This window comes from Mesoplodon mirus (genome assembly GCF_964341445.2).
Source record: "Mesoplodon mirus genome assembly, contig: HAP1_SCAFFOLD_621, whole genome shotgun sequence".
Classification (NCBI taxonomy): Eukaryota; Metazoa; Chordata; class Mammalia; order Artiodactyla; family Ziphiidae; genus Mesoplodon; species Mesoplodon mirus.
Window position 1 is genome coordinate 27,532 of NW_028295404.1, and position 18,740 is coordinate 46,271.

Here is an 18,740-nt window from a genome sequence, read left to right on the forward strand (position 1 = left end):
TAAGATATTGTGTATCTTTATCAGGAAAAGTCTTTATCAAGAAAAGACTTTAAAATCATCAGAATTAATATTATATTTTATTTATTTGTATATTTTATTTATATATTTATATAAAGGACTTAAAGATAAAGCCCTAGTTAAGGCAGTGACAAAAGCAGTAGCAGTGGGAGTGAAAAGAAATGGTTATATTCAAGGATATTTTGTCAGTAAAAGTCCAAGATCAAATGTCTGACTGCATACATGGCATGGATAGACGGAGTGGGAAAAATCAAAGTTAACTATAGAGGTTCTAGTGAAGGTGGGGTTGCCAACACCCAACCCAAGGGGTTGCGATCATCCCCAAGGTCTAGGAGACTCAAAGGGAAGGTCATGGTCGAGGAAAAGTTAATTGCTGGGAAAATAAGACTCCCAGTCTCTCCATCTCCTTATACTAGTTTTTTTTTTTTAAACATCTTTATTGGAGTATAATTGCTTTACAATGGTGTGTTAGTTTCTGCTTTATAACAAAGTAAATCAGTTATACATATACATATGTCCCCATATCTCTTCCCTCTTTGATCTCCCTCCCTCCCACCCTCCCTATCTCACCCCTCTAGGTGGTCACAAAGCACAGAGCTGATCTCCCTGTGCTATGCGGCTGCTTCCCACTAACTATCTATTCCTTACACCAGTTTTGTTTTTCCGCTCATATATGTAGCAGCATTTCATTCAAGGGGAAAGCCATTGATCTGACTGGTCAAATTAAACACCATAGTTCAAGGCACATTTACAGTGGTTAGTTCCTCCACAATTTAGAAAGTAACATTCACAATTTCCCTCTTCCTACACCGTGGAACACATTGGCCATTCCTCCAAAGTTTCCACTCCAAAGAGTGGACCAGAGATGACATTAGCCCAGAACTGAGAGCTTGGCATGAGATAGTGTCAACCCCTCCTAGAGCTCTGGCATAAGTTATGACCCAACCCAGCTCCACAGAGAGCTCTGCATGGAATCTTGTCTCAGCCATAATAATGTGATTCTGTTTTTCATTTGGTTGTCTTCTTTGCTTAACTTTCCCTGGCCACTCTGACAAACAAAATTTCAGGCATTCCTGGGCCACTCACTAACTTTATTCCGTCTAATGTTATCCAGATTCCCAAGAAAATTACTAACAATAAAGGGGGAAATTTGGAACATGGTGAGTTTTAGGTGCCTGCAAATACAGGTAACTGAATCCAGTTAAGTAGCAAATTATTTGGATCTCAAATATGCCAGTAGAAGAGCAGACTAAGCTCAATTTAATGTACTCTTACTGGAGACACATGTAAATTCTGGGTCAATTTTGAAAAAGTTAAAAGCACATAGCTGAGATTAAAAGAAAGAAAGGAACACCTGCATGTTTCAGAAAGTAACAGAGAAATTAAATCCAGAGAAATAAGAGCAGACTGATGTGTATGGGTTCCGTTCCTTAGTATAGGCCTTATGTAAATAGGGGCTGGAGCTAGAAATCTAACATTACCTTGAGGCAGGGAATTTAGACTCAGGATGGAACAATATTGAGAAGTTAGTACAGATATCCTACAGAAATTTCATGAGGAACTGCTTAGTCCATTACGAGGGCCAAGGGAGGTGGTGAGGAAGATTGATATCTCTTGAAAACCTTCAGGTACAGAAAACATCAACACCTCTGAAAAGTAGGCCTGTCCTTCCCAGAGTTGTGATGGCCAGCTTGTCACTAACCTGTAAGGCCCTGTAGGAATCAGAAACTGCAAGGAGAGTAATTCAAAGAAAAACAGATGCAGGATGGGTGTGGCAATAAATCCTAGGACCCTATCAGAAACAAAATTAAAACCACTCTAGAGGGAAATTTTAACAAACCAGAGCAGAGAGTATCCTAACCAGAATAGAATAATAATTCTGAGGAAGTTACTTTACTTATTTAAGTAATATTCAATGCATTTCCATGGCCAGGCCCTTTTGAAGAATTCTAAAACATATACAAACAATTAATTTACATCTTATATATCCCACCATCCAGAGCAAAATTCACTTAAGAACTGTACTGGTGGAAATTGGGCGGCACTATGGAGAAAATAAAACGGTGTTTGCCATAAAAAAACATGAAGGTAAGAAAGATAATGTCTAAATTTTTAATTATCCTGTGGTTTACTGAAATCTTTTGGAAACCCAAAATAGAGAAACCTAGGAGGAAATGAAGATTTAAATATTTAGAGATTTATCAACTCATCTATAAAAGGTTTATTAATCTCTTCTTTTAATAACATTCCTGAGAGGTATAAATGTGTCCAGTGATAGGGTTGAATAAGCCTGAGAGAATTTCAATTGTTTACTATTCTTGGTCAGCTCTTAAGACGTTTCAGGAGCATCTTGATTTTCATGGCCTCATCCAACAAAAAGCAGGATATTTTACAGAAAGTCCTGGTCCACTGTTTGGCTTGCTTTTGTGTTTATGTTTTTGGTTTTTTCACATTGGGCGGTACATTAGGCTACCTATTGCATACTCCCTCATTCATGCATGCATTTATTCCAACAATATTTACTGACTTGAGACATTTAATTAACACTCAATAAATGATGTTTAGATGAATGAATGCACTTTTTATCAAAGTAAGTGCAAGTACTGAGAAAAATTACAGAATGTATGATCCCAGCCCCACAAAAGCTTATAACTGTGTTGAGGATATAACAGATGCTGATGAAATAACTAATATATCATATTGGACAGTTTCTAAGTTCAAAAATGAGTTTTTATAGATAATCAGAGCATAAGGAGGACAAAGAAGGGACAGTTCATTATGGGTTGAATCTATCAATAAATGTACATTTCAGATGAGATTTGAGATTGACCTCAAAGAAGAGGACTTAGATATATGAACAGAGAACATAAAAGGCATGGTGATAGCATGTGCATAGATAGTGTGGCCGATATTTATGTTCTTCATTAAAGATAGTCAGAGATAACCCAAATGTAACTGTTTCCATGGGTCCATTCTCAGTATCCAAAGAAAATGGCAAATCCTATCTTAGTAAAACTAATGAAAAACACAGTCTTTAACAAAGAGATTGTGAAGGAAAGGGGGAGAGAAAGGCTTGCATCCCACACCACACAACAAAACTTATTGAATTATTTGTTTAATTTTCTCCCTCTGAAAATTTCCTCTCCCTCTCTCTGTACGTCTCTCTTCTCCCACATCTGGCCACACTCTACCAGCCATCTTTCCAGATCTTTCCAGAACTCTCCATCCTAGTTTCATTAGGCCACAATTTAAACATCTCACAGGTCTCCAGGATGCATCCCCATCACTTATTCCACAAAGACAAACAAAGGACACTTCTCAGGATCACGTTTCTTTGACGGAAGAGGTCATGAGGAGTGATTATAAATAATATAAGGTGGAGAGCAGTGACTTAAAATACCATTTTTCAGCTTAGAATGTGAATACAGGGAACTTTGGGAAACTAGAAAATCTAGAAAGGATTCATTGATAGTTATTTATTTTCAATGAATAAAATAAAATGTAATAATACGGCTAAACTCTGACAGATTCACTTTTTCAAAAGTTGCTTTCACACACCTTCACTATTGGGATGTTTGATAAACACACCTTTCCTTCTTTACTTTCTTCTTTCTTTGCAGATACTGGCACCAAACTTTCAAACAATAAGAACCTTCCCATAAGTCCCTTGCCAGGCAAGATTAAGGTATAACAATCCAAACAAATTTTTGAAGAAGATAACTGGTTGAAAGCATAAGAAAAGAGCTGGGTTTCTCTTATTCAACAGTCACATAATGAGTAATGTGGGAATTGGTTTAAAAAGTCTCTCTGCATGAGGGGCTAAGGTTAAGATTAGAACTTCTGAGGCCAGAAGAGCAAAATGACTACAACAATCCACATATTTTCAAGAGCCGCCCTTTGGATGTGAGGGATTGATTTTTCCCACTACTTTTTCAGCAACCCAACTGGTGTCTTTATTAAACGACATAAGAGAATACAGTGTGGCCAAGAAGGCTTAGATTTCCTTAGCCCCAAGTCAGATATTCTCCAGTGACTGTCCACTCTAATTAAAAAGAGAGATTTACAAAAGGAAACTGGATACAACTGAGTGTACCTTAATTTCAACCCTTTACCTGAGTTATTTGTTTTGCTTTCAATTCTCCACTGAAGTGCCTACATTAATATATTTTTAAGAACATTTCCTTAAGTTGAAGTATTCATTCAGTATATTCATTTACTATAATTTAGAAAAGCCAAAGGATTTAGGCAAATTCATTTCTATATTGCCACAGCAGTGTATTGTGAACTAAATGACACCTGGCAGTTCTTTACTCAGATACTAACTCAATTAGAAGGCAGAACAAGGATACCTACCCATTCAGGGAAGGAAAGGTCACTTAGCCTCTGTAGCTGTCTTAGGTCTCTCATCATCACAGTAACAAATTGAACACTAAAAACCATATGATCATCTCAAGAGATGCAGAAAAAGCTTTTGAAAAAAATTCAATATCCATTCATGGTAAAAACTCTCCAGAAAGTGGGCATAGAGGGAACATACCTCAACATAATAAAGGCCATATATGAAAAGCCCATAGCTAACATACTCAGTGGTGAAAAGCTGAAAGCATTTCCCCTAAGATCCAGAACAAGACAAGGATGCCCACTCTCACCACTTTTATTGAAGGTAGTTTTGGAAGTCCTAGCCACAGCAATCAGACAAGAAAAAGTAAATAAATAAAAGGACTCCAAAATGGAAAGGAAAAAGTAAAACTGTCACTGTTTGCAGATGGCATGATACATAGAAAATCTGGAAGACACCATCAAAAAATTATTAGAGCTCAAAAATGAACTTGGTAAATTTGCAGGATACAAAATTTATATATAGAAATCTATTGTATTTCTATACACTAACAGTGAACTATCAGAAAGAGAAATTAAGGAAACAATCCCATTTACAATCACGTAAAAAAGAATAAAATACATAAGAATCAATCTGCCTAAGGAGGTAAAAGACCTGTACCCAGGGAACTATACGACACTGATACAAGAAATTAAAGATGACACAAACAGCTGGAAAGATATACCATGGTCACGGATTGGAAGAATTAATATTGTTAAAATGACCATCATACCCAAGGAAATCTATGGATTCAATGCAGTCTGTATCAACACATCAAGGGCATTTTCCACAGACCTAGAACAAATAATTTTAAAGTTTGTATGGAAACACAAAAGATCCTGAATAGTTAAAACAGTCTTGAGAAAGAAGAACACAACTGGAGGAATCATGCTCCCTGGCTTCAGACTGTGCTACAAACCTACAGTAATCAAAAGAGTATGGTACTGGCACAAAACATCGATTACTGGAACAGAATAGACAGCCCAGAAAGAAACCCATGCACTTATGGTCAATGAATCTATGACAAAGGAGGCAAGAATATGCAATGGAGAAATGTCTGGGCTTCCTTAGGGACGGTTTCATCAATTAATTTGTTTTCTTAAATGGACCATACTTTTCCATGTCTTTGTATACCTTGTGATTTTTTTGGTTGAAAATTTGTCTTTCAAATATTATAATGTGGTATCTATGGAAATCAGATTCTCCCACTTTCCCAGGGTTTTCTGGGCTTTTGATTGTTGAAGGCTATAGTAGTCTGTTTGTTTAGGGACCTTTCCAAACTATTTTTGCAATGACTGTTTTCCTTATTGTATGTACGCACTGAAGTCTCTGTTCCTTTAGTTCATGTTTAGCTAATGTTTTGACAGAGATTTCCTTGAATTCCTGCACCTAAAACAAACAAAAACAAATATACACAAGCACATCCACATGCACACTCAAAATCACACACCTCTGCCCATTGTGCAGATTGCTGGATCACTCCTTCAACATTTAGCTGACCGGCATTGAGTTCAGGGCTCAGCCCATGGTCAAAGCTTAGAGACTCCTCTGGTGTTTTCAGAACATGCATCTTATCTTGGGTATGCATGTGGCTTTCTTAATTTCTCTGGACACATGTGTACTTTTGGTAGGTTCTAATTTCCCAAAGAATCTCCCCCAACTTTGGCTCCTGCATCTTCTATGGTCTATTGTATTTCAATACACAGTCTTCTGCCCCAGCCATCTGTGCTTTGTTAGTTCACCTTGCACTTTTTTTGAGCAATGACCGCTGCTTTTCCAGACTGTGTTCCAAGTTAGCTAAGGCAGAGATAAGCATCTTGTGTCAGTCCTTCAGGTAGCTCCCAGACAGGTTAGAACAGATACACACAATAATCTGACAGTACGGTCTCTTCTGCTCCCTCCTGAAGCAGGATTGAGGGTCCCATACTAGGAACGGTCTGCTGCTACTTTAAGACTATCGCTGCATTAAGACTCCACCACTTTAAGAACATCACTACACTAACAGTGGATGGGGCAAGGGCAAGTAAAAATGCCACAAAGCTTTCCTGCCATTTTCAAATTGCCTCTTCCCTGGTTCAGTATGTGTTTGGTTGCTATAAATCTTTGGCTGATTTCAGGACTAAGAGAAACTCAAAGAACCTCACAGCAAGAAACAGTACAATCAAACTCTCAGAAGCCAAAAGACACAGAAAGAATCTTTTCTCCCAAAGGAGAAAGAAAAAAGAAATTTGTTACAAAGCAGGGATCCTCAGAAAGATTAGAGCTAATTTCCTATATGAAACCACGGAAGCAAGAGGCCAGACATTTTTAAAGTGCTGAAAGAAAAAAACTGTCCACCAAGAATTCTACATTTGCCCAAACTGGTTTCAAAACTTAGGGAGAAATCAACGCATTCCCAGATGAACAAAGGCTGAGGGCGTTTGTTTTACAACTTCCTACCACTGCCCTAGGAGAAATGCTAAATTGAACCTTCAGGTTGAAATGAAAGGACACTAGACAGCAACTCGAAGCTGTATAAAATAGAAATCTCCAGTAAAGATAAATACATGGGCAAATACTAAAGCCAGTATTGTGTTATTGGCTTGTAACTCTACTTTTTATTTCTTACATGATTGAAAAAACAAATGCATAAAATAATCATAAATCCATGTTATTGGGCTCACAAAGTATAAAGGTGTAATTTCTGACAACAATAATGTAAAGAGGAGGAATGGAACTGTAGAGGAAGAGAGTTTCTGTGTGCTACTGAAGTTGGTTTCAATTGAAATTATATTGTTTTAACTTTAGAATGGTAAATGTAATCTTCTTGAGAACCACAAAGAAAATATCAATAGACTATATGCAAAAAGAAATGAAAAGGGAATCAAGAGTTCACCACAAGAAAATCGGCTAAGCACAGAAGTCAGTAATGGAGTAAATGAGGGGCAAAAAATGCATAAGACATACAGAAAACAAGCAGGAAACAGACAGAATTAAGTTCTTCCTCATCAGTAATTTTTGAAAAAGTAAGTGGATTAAGCTCTCCAATAAAAAGATAAACATTGGCAGAATGGACTTTCAAAACAACCATAATCCAAGTATATGCTGTCCGCAAAAAACTCACTTGATTTCAAAAGACACAAGTTGCTTGAAAGTTAAAGCATAGAATAAAATATCCCATGCAAATAGTAACAAAAAAGAAGGAAAGAGAGACAGAAAAAGAAAGGAAGGAAGGAAGGAAGGAAGGAAGGAAGGAAGGAAGGAAGGAAGATAGATCTGGGATGTCTATGTTACTATCACACAAAATAAACTTTAAATCAAAAACTATCACAAGAGGAAAAGGAGGCCACTATATGTTGATAACAAGTTCAATCTATCAAGAAGATATAACAACTATAAACATATATGTACCAAACAACCCCCAAATATGTGAAGCAAACATTGACAGAATTGAAGGAAGAAATAGATAGTTCTAAAATAATAGGTGGAGATCAATACCTTGCTTTCAATAATGGAAAACACATCTAGACAGAAGATCAGTAGAGAGGTAGGGGGACTGAATAACACATTTAATCAACTAAACCTAACAGCCATATATAGATCACTCCACTCAACAACAGCAGAATACACATTTTTCTCAAGTACACATGGAACATTCTCCAGGAAAGACCATATGTTAGGCCACAATACAAGTACCAATACATTTTTAAGAAATTGAAATCATACAAAGTATCTTGTTTAGCCACAGTGAAATGAAGGTAGAAATCAATAACAGAACCATTGATAACCATTTCCCATCATGCCTGTCACACATGATATAAAGCAATGAAGGGAAAAACATAATTTACCATTTAGAAAAGTGGGAAAGAGGACATACCATTGACACAGAGTGTGTGCTGTTTTCCGTTGTCAGGGATAGAAATAAATTAGCATCATTTATTCATTAGTGTGTTAATTTCTTGGTCAATCATTGGGCAGCCAGTGTTTCTGCCTGATGGGAAGATTTCCTATACTCAGTGTTGAGTGGAGCCAACCTTGAAAGGGACATTTTAAAGGATTATACTGTGATGGGCTTCGCAGTACCCTTCCTCCTATGCCAGTATTTAGGCTGGGGTATTTCCATGGAGTGTGTACAATCGTAGGCCCCAGTTCACCAGAATTTAGTTTGACTCGTTTTGTTAATACATTCCCTCAGTACTTTGTCTTTTGTAACCTTTTGCATTTACTTCATTCTTTATTATCACTGCAAAACAACTTTGTTTCCTGTTCAGATGCCAAAAAGTGGATATCAATACCTCCTGAGTTTTACACATCACAGATCAGTTTTGGATATCAGGGACGGAGACAACAGCTATTTCCAATGACTCTGAGACATACTTTGAACATGTGATTAAAATGTTGAGTGTTGAAATGTGTGTCGAGCTCATTATACTTGCTCTAAAAGGATCAAACTGCAAAGATTTAAAAATCTTTACCTTTGAATAGTTTTCCTGTACTGTCCTTTTGTGTCAGACTGTTAATGTGCAGTCTGGCATCTTCAAATAATGTGGCTTTGTAACCAATTATTTACATGTTGTTTTATCCACAGAGAATCTTTTTTTAAAAATAAATTTATTATTTATTTTTGGCTGTGTTGGGTCTTTGTTGCTGCACACAGGCTGTCTCTAGTTGGGGCGAGCGGGGGCTACTCTTCGTTGTGGTGTGCGGGCTCCTCATTGCTGTGGCATCTCTTGTTGTGGAGCACGGGCTCTAGGCGCTGGGGCTTCAGTAGTTGTGGCACATGGGCTTCAGTAGTTGTGGCACATGGGCTTCAGTAGTTGTGGCTCATGGGCCCTAGAGCACAGGCTCAGTAGTTGTGGCACACGGGCTTAGTTGCTCCACGGCATGTGGGATCTTCCCGGACCAGGGCTCGAACCCATGTCCCCTGCACTGGCAGGCGGATTCCCAACCACTGTGCCACCAGGGAAGTCCCCACACAGAGAATATTAAGGTCAAAACATACAACTCGATTAACTACACTTCCTCCTGTTCACATTTCCCTCATCTTTTCTTCATCTTCTGTCTATGTATCCTTGGCCCTGTTTATATTAAGTGCTTTTGCAGTTATATTTGATTGTCTGTATTCCGGTGAGTTACCACAATGCTTTATGAGACACGGTAGGATATAAATGCATTTAAGTAATATATATATATATATATATATATATATATATATATATATATATATATATATATATATATGTAGTTTGCTTGAGTGCAGTGTTTTTTGTTTTCTGTACTGAATTCATTAGCATGGGTCGGTATAAACTTTAGCATAGGTCGATATGTAATTTGTAAACTAATAAAGTCTTAAAAGTGAGGAAATAAGTCTTTTAAATTTAATTATTTATTGTAAAGAGCAGAATAGCATACATAAACAGGTGCCTAATGAAAACTTGTATTCTAATTTGGAACTCTCATGAACACCTATTTTTTTGTTCTTCTAATGGTATGATAGTAGGCCATTTGATTATTTTTATTTTTATGGCTTTAACTTTAGAACAATGAAATATTCATAAATTTTAAAAAAGTATTTTTCTTTATTTCATGGGGGTGGGATACTGGAGAAATGAAAGGTCCAACACCTATTGAGGAATCCATACTTGTCTATATAATGTGTACTTTTATTTCAATAACTGATTTAAAATTCCTAAAAGGATGCTATAATAAGATATTATGCCATTTTACAGGCTGAATTAAGTGAATTTCAGGGAGGTATGAAACTTGCCTAAGGCCATCCAGCTGCCAAGTGGTAGAATTGAGAATTAAATCCAGGTATACCTATCACCAAAGTTTCTGCTCATCTCTTTACATCATCCACTTTTAATAGCCAATGCTTTTCTGCTTACAAATATGACTGAGGTTTCCAGACAGTCAACATTGCTTTTTAATCAGATAGAAAAATTATTGTTGCTTCTCTAAAGACATATTCCTTTTCCATTAAGTGACTTTAGTTGTTCAGATAATACTTCCAGACAGTAGTCATCATACAGTTGGAGACTAAGAACAGAACTCAGGGATGTGTCTAGCAGTCAGTAAAGACCAACTGGGCTCACTGATGATACTTACGGTCATTTCCTCTAGACTAACATAATGTTATTAATAAGACCCTAATAATTCACAGTACTGCCCTTGCCTGATTGTTTGTTCTTCTCCCTCTATCACTCTCTCTTTCCCAAGATTATTATTATTTTTGACAATTTTTGGTGAATTAAATCCAGGGATTAGTATTCAGGAGCGCTAGTCACAAAAGCAGAGAATCTTAGCTCACACCAAAGGAAGAAAATAGAGAAAAAGTATAAAATATATGAATACACACATTTCACACATATACCAACTATATGTTGCACTTCTCCAAAATCTATTCGGTATCTGCACATTTATTGTATATTAGCAGTAAGACTAGAAATGAGCGTAACGCTCTGTTTACAAGATACAGAAAACAGACCCAAATATGAAAATTACTAGCAATGAGAATGGGGAAGAAAGACTACAACAAGGAATGTAGATGATATTTTTGTTTCTTAGCTGTGATGCCAAATATTGAGCTTTCAACTTGAGACAAGGAGGCCATAAAAAGTTGTATTCGTTTCCTAGAGCTGCCATGACAAAGGACCAGAGACTGAGGAGGTTAAACAACAGAAATTTACTCACTCACGGGGGTAGAGGCTAGAAATCTGAGATAAGGCGTCAACAGGATTGATTTCTTCTGAGGTATCTCTTCTTGGTTTGTAGATGCCATGTTTTCCTTTTGTCTTCACATGGTCTTCTCTCTGTTCATGTCTGTGTCCTAATATTTTCTTTTTATAAGGACACCAGTCATACTGAATTAGAGCCCACCCATTTGACCTCATTTGATCTCAGTTACCTATTTAAGGGCCTTATCTCCAAATACAGTCAGATTACGAGGTATTGGGGGTTAAGACTTCCACATATTAACTTGAGCAGGACACAGTTCAGGTGATAATAGAAGATAAGAGTAATTTAAGAAAGTAAGTAACTATTGTTTACAGTGAGTTGCTTAAGGATATGAATTTACTCAAGAAAAACAAGAAGAAATTGCATAACACTGTGTGTTATACAAAGATATTAAACTAATCATCATAACATCCTGTGAGATGGGCATTAAATTAGACTAAGCAAGAGTAAGCAACTTATCCAGAATTGTATAGTTGGTACTTTCCAGAATTTAAACCAGGTATTTTTCCAGTTCCATTCTACGTTATATATTCATTTCATTATTTGAAATGAATTTTGAGTCCTCATTTTGCTTAGTTTCTGAAGTTATATGGGGATAGAATGGAGTTGGATATTTTCAGTGACATTCACACATGGGGAAGGAAATTGAGTCCAGAAGCTTCAGCAATGTTTCTATGGAGAATGCTAACAACAGAACCAGAAACACCGTTATCCTTTTGGTTCAGTGATCTTTCCTAAAGCACTACAAGAATCAATTTTAAGAAGCCCAATGTTTTCCAAACTTTCACCAATGGGCTCTCTAGGGTCCTCTAACAATATCTAAGAGACTAACTAGTTTCACATTCCAAGCCACTTAAGACAAGGAGTTCTGATTGTTCTCTGTGAGGAAATCAAGTGACAATCATAGCTGGTAATTTAGGGTAGTTTCTTCAGGGCCCAGGCAAAGCCTAATACACAAGTAATAATCATTGTTAAGTGCATCTTTGACAAGGATTCATCAAGTATCAAAGAGGTCTATAAATTGGGAGAAATTATGATCAAAGACAAACATAGACCACAGTTATTTAATTAATGCTCAATTATTTATGAGTTTAACTTTGGTTAACCTCATTTTCCTTCTTCTAGACAATTTCCAATTCATCTCCACAAAGAGACCAGAATACTTACCTTCCAAAACAAGATTTATTGTGTTCCTTTAATTCAAAGCATACAGTGACTTCTACATTCACTCCACCAAGTTTTGCTAGGAGAGAAAAGGAGACATTATATTTTGTCTTGAATTACATATGCCACCATACTTGACTTAGCCCATCCTACTGGAAGCACTTTGACGCAGATTCTACAGTGTTGTCTTACATCCTCTACGGAATCAAGCCAAGGGAATCACACATAGTTACAGCTGGAAAAACGTTTGTTCTGGGTTGATACTTTTAGCCTTTACCACCAAGACTTTATCACCAGGATCTATCTTTACAGTCTCTGAACAGGAGACCTTCTTGCCTTCCATTTTCATATTGACAAGGAAGGTAAAGGGAAGAACTGAGAAGTACCCAAAGTCAGCTAGCAGCCAGCACAGATAAATCATCTGTGGAGATATTGTTTCTTTCAAAAGATATAAACATGAGAGGAAGTCCTAGTGTTTGAAACAATTGTGCATAATAAAATTCCACGAAAACCTAGAAATCCAGATGCAGATCAGTAACATATTGGCTAAATAAGCTGTTATGTTCGTGCAATGGACAAGTGTACAGACATTAAGAAGAACGAGATACTCATTTCTATGAGATTCTCTTTTCACTGAACTCATCAGTGCTGCAAAAACAATGTTACATAATACTTTTTCTTTAACATTATATCAGGCATCCACATCTTGTCCTGCGTTTATTGCCAGTGTTACTAAAGTTTATCATTTACCTCTTTCTCTTTTAGACATATAATTTCTTCTTATTTTGGAAGCATTCATCAATCCCTATTTTACTCTTTCTTTTAAATTACAAATGAATATTGAATTTTATAAACTATCTTTTGGGGGCTATTTCAAGTGATTGTATAGTTTGGCTCTCCTTGGACCTTGTTATATGGTAAATTATATTTTGTTATTTTATATATGCTATTTATTATATTTCATATTATGTTTACTAATTACATTTATTACATTATAATTACATTATAATTAAGGTAGCATTTTGTTTTAGATAGACAAAACAACCAGTGGAACAGGAAGCATCTTAAAATTAAATGCAAGAGCATAAGGGAATTGAGATTAAAATAAAATTCACATTTTGGATCAGTAGCAAAAATTATTCAACAAAAGTGGGAAAATATGGCTATCATTACTAAATTCTAGATACAGCAACTAGCTAAAAGTTAAAAAAATAATGAAACTGTAAAAGTATCAGAAACCTGGGAGACATGAAATAAAGTATTCATGAGGAATACCTTTCTAAGATACAAAGAAAAAAGGATACATTTAATTATATAAGAAATAAAATTTGCCTCATGGCAAAATGCACTACAAAGGTCAGAAAACAAGCAAAAGAAATTGGGAAATATATTAAGAAATGGATATGCTTTGTTAACAACTTTTGAGAGAAGCACATGTTTCTTTTTCCTTTAACCTGTTATGGGGGTATTAATCTATAATGTAAGTGCATGGTTCCTTTCCTTTAACCTGTAATGTGAGATTTAATCTATATGGTAAGTGCATGGTTCCTTTCCTTTAACCTGTAATGTGAGATTTAATCTATATGGTAAGTGCATGGTTCCTTTCCTTTCATCTGTAATGTGAGTGTGAACATGTGGCACTGTTCCCAAGCACAGACTTTGGATGTTCCTGTACTGGTCCCATCACTGACCATCCACAAAAACTTACAAATGTTGCTTCACTTTCCTGGGGGTTAGAGTCTTAGCTACAAAATGGAAGCAAAATAGAACTTTCCCACAGGGATGATAGAAGGTTTAAAGGAGTAAATATGTAAGTGACTTAGCACAGTGCCTAGTACAAGAGAGATCAATATAAGTACTTATCAATTTTTTAAAGAGACAGATGAAAGAAATAAAATGTGGTAATTTCAATCTATTGATATATATTCTTGACTTTAAACTACCTTTTCATTCATTGGATGACCTAACTTGCTCATGCTTTTTCTTACTCTAGTGAACTTGGGTAGCTAATATCATAGTTTAAAATTTTTGCTTTTATATTTACAAGTAAATTTGACCTGTAAATTTCTTTTTCCTTACAGTCCTAATCTATTTCCAGTATTAGGATTATATAGACTTCATAAGATGAATAAAGGAGCATTCTTCCTTCGCTTTCTCTAGAAGTTTTTCTTTGTTAATATTAATGTTATCTGTTTAATAGAAGTTCGATAGAATTGACCTCCCAAATGATCTGGCTGGGTCTGGTATTTTCTTGGTGAAAGATTGTAAACTATTGACATAATTCCTTTACTGGTGAAAGAACTCCAGCTATAGATTTCCTCTTGTGTCAGTTTTGGTAAACTTTAGGAGCTAGGAAATTGTCCACTTTACAGAAAAGTTCAAATTTACTGGCATTTTATATATTCTCTGTTTGTACTCTCTGCTATAACATTGTCCTGATTCTTTCTGTATATTATTTACTTATGTTTTTGTTTTGCTTAATCAAAGTGTGTTTTTTAAATCTTTTCAAAGAATATTCTTTTGACTTACTAAATCACCTCAATTTTATACTTTTTTCTGTTTTATTAAGTTCTGCTCATGTATTTATTATCTATTTTTCTATGTTCTCAGGGTTTATTGTTTTACTCTTCTGATATCAATTAAAACACTTGATTATTAATTTTAAGAAATCTTTTTAGTTATAAATAGTTGAACTTTTTGAAGATTCCAGCTTAGTTGTAAGTATCTAAGGGTCAGCTCGTCCACATTGTTGCTAGCCTAAGGCTTAGTTCACCCTATCGCAATGTATATATTGACATTTGTTACCCTCAACTTTCTGTGTTTTGCTACTTCTCACTTTTCTTTGGAGAGAAGCCCTTTGAAATACCCTTAACTTATTTTACAGCCAATAAGTCTTTAAAATAATGTGTATTTTTTAAAGATAAATCTACTTATATAATTAGGCAGAAAATCTGATCTGCCATATTTTTAAAAACAGCATAAATTCACTCTTCTCCATGATTAATCTGCTGTATTACACGACCTTCGAGTTTTTAGCTTTATCAATGACATGTACTTGAAAAATGTTTTAAAGATCCTACCCAGTCTTTTAAAACATCCTTGTTCCTTGTTTCAGTTCTAGTTTTATGTATATTTTCTGCCTTGCACCTGATTAGTCCAACATCTGATGGATGGCCTTGGGAATCTAATTCTGGTATTGATTGCTTTTTGCTGATTCTCTTCACTTCTAGCTGATTTCTTCATTATTGTGTAAATTTAGATCATGAGCCCACGTTTAGCTAAACTTTATCTGTGGGAATGCTATAGGCCTGTGTTGAAGGTCTACCTCTCCAGAAAGGGTTTAGTTTTGTGTTTGGAATACCACCAATTTGGGAGCATTTTAAGTTAATTTCTTAGCTTCTGTTTGCAAGACCGCACATAAATTTGCAACCCAAACACTGGGAACACAGATCTGGGGTTCAGAATTCTCAAGATTTCCTACCTGTCTCCTACCCAGAGCAGAGGCCAAGAGAATTGGGTCTTAGTCTTCCTTTGCCAGCAGATATTTTTTCTCCTGGCACACCCTTTCATTGAAGGTGAAGCTAGGGATAGATAGGTTTAGTTCTAACTTCCCATCTAGTAGGGATGGAGTCTTACCTCCTGCCTCTCATGTGGTCATGGCCATTTAAAAACAAGTCTCTATGTCAGGTGTGTCATTAAACCAAGGCATCCAGACAGATGCCTATTTTTATGGCCTATGAGCTATGAATAATTTACACATTTTAACTGGTAACGTTTTAAATGGTTACCTAAGTACCTAAATAATATCCTCAGTTTTGCCTCTTTGGTCTACAAAGCCTAAAATATTTGCCACTTGGCTCCATAAAAACAGGATTTCCAGCTTCTGTTCTAAGCTATCAAGATCTTCAATCCACTCCTAATATAGCTATAACTCTCACACATGTACCACCCTTCTTTCATGGGTCCTGGAAATTTCTACTGCATACTTCAAGAATCAACCACGCACTTAAAAATAAGTTGTGTACATTTAACCTAGCATACCTAACCCTTTTCCTTTAGGAGAGTTTTTCAAGTAATCTTGCCCACCGTATTCTTTAGAGCTTCATTAATGGTGGCAAAAAATTAAAACAACTTAACATTCAACAAATGAGAATTGTTCATAACAATTATAGAAGCACATACAGTAGAAAACTCTAAACTGTTATTGAAACAGTGAGACATAACTAGTTTTATTCTTAGAGAACTATGTTTATTTAGGTCCCTTTTGTTTAAATAAGTATATTTCTGTGTATGTATGTATATAGTCATGTATTTATATACACATACATTATTTGTATGATATAGTTATATAAACGTATGAAATACATACCTATACACATACCTTTGATTTATATTTGTATACATACACAGGAATATAATTATATATATTATATAGTTATATACATTGAACTGAAAACTGGTAGTATACATATATATCGTGTATAAATATGTGTCTATGTGCATGTGTAGAAAAGCAGGTTGAGAGATATAGAAGCATGAGTTAGACAGGGTTCACGACTGTAAAAGTAGTTATGTGTAGGTAGTGAGGTTAAGGCCTATTTGATTGAAAATATTGCATATTTTTACACCAATTGTTATGATGAACAGATTCCTATGTAAATAAAATTATAAATAGCTATACATACTTGTATGTGTAATGTATAATTAAAATACATATAGTTTCATAGATGTATTATATTTATATTACATAATATAATTGTCTTATACTAATACATTATGTATTGTGTTATATAGAATATATTAACTATAGTGTATTATATCAGATAATAATAATTATATATTTATAATATATATAAATATATATATTTATAATTTGTGTATTATGATATAATTGTTTTATAATCAATATTACAGGATATATCATATTAATATTATGAACATATTAACCATATAAATACATTTCATTACTCATATATTTTGTATATAATATATGCTAGGCAAAAATATATATTAATATAATACATAATTGTTACACATTAATATAAATATTAGTATATTAAATTTATATATCAATATAATATTTAATATTGGTATATTATAGTTAATATATACATAACTAATGCTCTGCTACAAGTAGAATAAGATCAGGAGTATGGCCAAAGCAAATTCTAAAAATATTAGATTACTTATATTCATTTATATGTCATTTTCCTGGAATCTGCATCTGGCTATTAGAGAGGACACACAGCAAAATCAACAAAAAGTGCCCAGGAGGACATAGGATCCTTTATTTATCGGAACCTCAAAGGAAACACAGTGCTATCCAGTCCCCCATCAAAGAGCCAAGAGCAAACCTTGAAGCACCCAGTAAAAGCCCATTCAAACAAAAAAGCTTTTCCACTTAAACTGGAAAAAGTTAAGCTCCCAAGAGACCCCCTACATCAACCACCGAAGCTCATTTGGCAGTAAAAACAATAATGTTCACCGAACAACAAGAAACCCAAAACAATAGTTGTTTTAGCACAAACACAAAAAAGCAGCTAATGAGTGTCTCTCCTGTTTGAAAGAAGGGGGTGGGAAGTGGGCAGAAGACCTGATAGGAAAGATAAAAAGCAAAGGAAAAGGAAAATAAAAGTTCCCAGTTTGACACTCAAGCTGTCTTCTGCATCCATTTCGTCAAGACCACCAAGTCAATGTGGAGGCTTTTTCCTCCTTCCCTTTTCTTTTCATGAGACTGACCACAACCAGCACTGCAGAGTCCATCGAATTAAGGAATGCTGTTGCCTACATGTGTGAATGAGCTGTGAGTAAAGTACTGAAGTAGAGGACACCTAAAGTGAAACGTCTTCATGAATGTCCATGTGGCTGAGCAGGAAGTTAACCTTTCATAGATGTGCTAAAGAAGAAGAGTTGGCTTTTATTTTATTTACTTTTCCCTGGACTGTGTTGAATGACTATCACCTACAAGTTCAGGCTACTTTTTGCTGAGGATTAATGCACTGGGAGAGCTGAGAGAGAACTGAACAGTAGAGCTGTCTTTTTCTTGACCAGTTCACCTTACTTTCCCAAACTCTAAGTCTTTCCCTAATTCTTTCTCCTTTTTATTGTAGTAAAATGAACAGAACACAAAATTCACCATTTTGATCATTTTACAATTCACTGTACCATTCAGTGGAATTTAGTACTGTCACAATGTTGTGCAACTATCACTACCGTCCAGCTGCAAAACATTTTCATCCCCCCAAGAGGAAACCTACACCCATTTTAAGGACTCATTCCCTATTTCCCTCTGTTCCAAACCCCTGGCAACCACTAATGTATAATATTTGCCATGTGTATGGATGTGCCACTGCTGGACATTTCGTATAAATGGAACCATACCATATGTAGCCTTTCGTGCCTGATGATAAGTTGTGCAGTGGTAGGAAAAACTAAAATGCGATGTACTGTAGGATGTATGTTT